We start from the raw sequence: 4,327 nt of genomic DNA, 5'->3' as shown, positions 1-4,327 counted from the left end.
AAGATGAATTTTAATTAAAATATTTTAATTTTCAACAAAGATTATTAATGTTTTCTACCAAAACAAACGAACTTTACACTGAAATGATAAAAAAATAGTAGACTATTCCGCATCTCATAAGGTGTTTGTAAGTTATCGCATACTTGATAGAAACCAAGAAAAATAGAGAAATAAAAAATACATTTTTGCAAAAATCGTTTAAAACGACTCCTGAATCACTCCCGAATTTTTCAGAATTGTTATTCAACAGAATCAGGGCTTCTTACATAAAGGGTTAACAAAGAATTTCAAGTTTTAATCAAGTAGTTGAATTTTCCACACACAAAAAACCTTGAAGAGAAATTTGATAGTGGATTTTTCAACGAAGCTGATGAATTTCAAGTCAAAAGGGCGACTTTCTTAAACAAAAAATGTTTACACCTAAAATTATGATTCTTTAATAAAAATGTTCATTTTTAACTAATAGTTGAATTTGCTACAAATATAGAGTCTTACTCCATCTTCACTCCATTGGGAATCGAACCACAAAACTTCTGATTTCCGGTCAGGTGCTTTTCCAATGAAGCTATTAGAGGGATCAGAATAAGAACTCTTAATTCAAGAACATAACTTTCTGCCTTCATGGTTTGGAGGATTGATCTACTGTCGGTAAGGTACAATCTCTGATGATATAGCAGATAAATTTAAAAATTTTTAAATATAGAGTCATTTTTATCTAAAAAAGGAGAATTTTCATCATAATAGTTAAATTTTTAACCAAAAAGATCATTTTCCATCTAATTAGTTTAATTTCGAACGGTAATTACGAATATTCATCTAAGAAGAATAATTTTCTACCAAAACAGACAAATTTTCAACTGAAATAATGAATCTTCTAGCAAAAAAAATTATTTTTTAAAAAGGTGTTCTTCTTTTAAACAAGTAATTGAATTTTCCATACAAAAAAATAAAATCATGAAGAAAAATTTACTAGTTGATTTTCAACCAAATTGATGAATCTAAACCAAAAGGACAAATTTTCCACAGAAAAAAATTTTTTGATAAAGAATTTGATTTTTTAACAAAAAAGTTCATTTTCAACCAAATATATTAATTTTTAACCAACAAGTTCAATGTAGAAAAAAATTTTAATTGTATGGCAACAAAAATTGTAATTTTTAACCAAGGAGTTTATCTTTTAACTAAGCACTTGAATTTTACACCAAAAAAAGATCAAATATGTAAGAATAATTACACAGGTACACGAAAAAAAGTCTTGTGCACTGGGCGAGATAAACATTTATAGACATTTTTTGGGGGTCGCTGAATCCGAATCCGGGGTTGGTTTGACTCGGTCAGGTCGCATTTCGTTCCTAACCTAAAAAAAATTATGAAATTTGGAACATGCATGAAAACACCGAAAAAGCAAAGCGGTTATTAGTTTTCAGGTTCACTGAGTCCAAATGTAAAGGTCATTTGACTCGGCGAGGTCGCATTCCATTCATAAACACAACATTAAAACACTAAAAACTGTTCTCGACATAAATTGTTTGTATTTAGAGTCCGGTACATAGAACTTGCTAATCATTGCCTGAGCAAGGCTATCAGCCTGTAGCAAAAAATGCTGCTGCCTTGACAGATACTGTGACGATGACAACTGCCCCGAAAGGGGATGTGACGACGGATTGACATGGTCCTCGTCAAAGTCGGAAAGCTCTCATATACACATATGGCACCTTCAAACAAAAAATTTCCAGTTTCTTTTTCGAAACATACATGCAACAAAGGCACTAGTTCTTTTTGCTACATATGTAGCAAATACCAGCCCCCAACAGATCGAAGAATAATTTCTGCGGAAATTGAAAAAATTTATCAGGAATGTTTTGGTCTTAAAATAACGTACGAAAAATGGATGCCATACAAAATAGATGCAGGTTGTTCTAAGATGTTTTTCACTGGAATTCAAGCAGACATTATAAGGAAAGGAAATATAACAATCCTACTTTGTGGATAGAGCTATTGCATCAAATGGATTGTTTACTTTTCGTATGAATGACGTTACAGGTTTCAGCAGAAAAAATAAGCAAAGCTTTGTTTATACGAATGTCAAAATAGTAGGAAAACCAGAAAGATCGTGCTGCAATGAGAGAAATTCTGATGTAAGAAATTATTTCGATAAAGTAAACGAATCGAGGAAAAACATTCAATCCGAAGAAGAAAATGATTCCGATGAATATAGTGATGAATCGGGGCATCACGAAAATGACGATTACATCCCAGGTAAAGGCAAGGATAAAGTTTTCCAAGTTACGTCGCAGAAGGAACTTAATGACTTGATAAGAGATCTAGGGCTACCAACAGATGGTGCTGAACTTCTTACGTCATTTAGAAAAAAAAGAATTACCTAGCAAAAGATGTTAAAATTCATTATTTCCGAAACAGAGAAGTAAAATTTCGGAATTACTTCACCAAAATAGACGACCCATCGCTGGCGTATTGTAACGATGTGTAAGGGTCACTGAATGAACTGAAAGCAGGTGTTTACAAGGATGAGGAGTGAAGACTTTGTATTGATTCTTCTAAAAGAAGTCTCAAGGGAGTATTACTTCACAACACAAGTAAGTGAGTGAATTAGTCTTATTTTTTATAAGCAAACGACATTAATGCATAAAAACGATCAAACGTAAAATAATAGCAAACAACAACAAAAAACACGCAAGGATTATCGGACGAGCAAAAGATTCTTGCGTCGTAGCTCGGTGCGCAGTGTTGACAGCCGAGATCGCCGCCGCCGAGACGCCGCGCCCACGCTGATGTAGACTGTCACTTTTTAAGTTCGTAGCGTGTTGCGATGTATAAATATTTATATTCATTTCGAATTCTTTCAGTCGAAAATGTGTAAAAAGAACCTTACGTAATTTGTGGACGGCCCCAAAATATTGAGCAAACCCCATTAGTCACTCCAGACAGAGTACTTCTACTTTCTCTCCATCTCAATTTGGGTCTCATAAAGCAATTTGTTTAGGCTTTTAACAAATCCGCAATATGTTGAACGATCAGAATTTTATCAAAGTTATGAACAAAAAAGAAAAGGCGTCGTGGACGAGTCTCAAAAATTTCGAGGAAAACTTTCTCGGTAATCGTAAAAGTGAAAACTTCAAGAAAATAGTAGCTGACCTGGTGAAAAACTTTGGAAAGCTTAGTTGTTTGATGAACCTAAAGTTGCACTTCTTGGATTCTCACATAGATTACTTTCCAGTGAATTTGGGAGATTACAGTGAGGAGCAGAGAGAAATATTTCTTCAAGACATAAAGGATTTGGAACGTAGGTATCAGGGAACGTTGGATGTGAATATGTTAGCAGATTACTGTTGGACTTTGCAAAGAGAGGTTGTTCAAAAAGGGGTGACAGGTCACAGAAACCCCCTGCAATGGTCCTTCGAGAATAAAGAAACAAGATATCATAGGAAAAAAGAAAAGACCCTGAAAACGTATAACCGCTTAGTTTTCTGGGTGTTTCCATGAATGTTCCAACTTTTATCATTTTTTTGAGGTTAGGAACGAAATGCGACCTGACCGAATCAAACTAACCCCAGGTTTGATTTCAGCGACCCCAAAAGCGGATATAAATGTTTATCTCATATAGTGGACAAGAGCTCTTTGTCCGCATGCCTGTCTTAATTTAATTATTCATGAATATATAATATATATTTACTAGGACATCGAGTCTGCGCATCCTGAACACCACATTTGGCAGCACTGATTTTCAACCGTAAAGAATGACTATTAACAATATTTCTACAAAAATAGATTCATTTTTTAATTATAAAGATAAATTTTTAAAAAAATAGTTGAATTTTCATCCAAAAAAGACTCCAGTTTCACTTTTTAATATCAAAATATGAGTTTTGTGTACCAAATAGTTTCATGTTTATCCAAGGAAGATATACATTCTACTAAAATAGATGAATTTTTTAATTGAAAAGGTGAATTTTCAAAAAAATTGTGCATTTTCATCAAGAAGAGATTTCAGTTGTTTTTTCCAGACCAGCCCGAGTAAACAGGCTTTGATTTGAGTTCGACTTGAATTGCCCCCAATTAAGATATGCTGAAGTCGACCAGTTCGACTTGAGCATGTCTTAATTTTGAGATGGATTCAGATTTCGATTTATGTCTTGGAGACAGGTTTATATGTCTTCAAGGCATAAATTTATCTCTTGAGTCGAATTTTTAAGACTCCAACACGAGCGGTTTACAACTTCGAGTGTATACCTGTCCTAACAAAAAGGGTCATTCTGACTATCATAAAAGTTCATCTTTGTTAATGATTAAACAATCTTGTATATTT

At 33.5% G+C, this 4,327-nt stretch overlaps 1 protein-coding gene across 9 annotated transcripts in view; it reads right to left on the bottom strand.

The window, feature by feature from the left end:
• LOC117170168 (facilitated trehalose transporter Tret1-like) overlaps positions 1-4,327 on the bottom strand; it is a 66,716-nt gene that overhangs the window by 13,876 nt on the left and 48,513 nt on the right. The window lies entirely within an intron of this gene.

Source organism: Belonocnema kinseyi, chromosome 3 (assembly GCF_010883055.1).
Source record: "Belonocnema kinseyi isolate 2016_QV_RU_SX_M_011 chromosome 3, B_treatae_v1, whole genome shotgun sequence".
NCBI classification, from domain to species: Eukaryota; Metazoa; Arthropoda; class Insecta; order Hymenoptera; family Cynipidae; genus Belonocnema; species Belonocnema kinseyi.
Note: the sequence above shows the minus strand (reverse complement) of the source record. Positions and strands in the feature narration are given on the sequence as shown.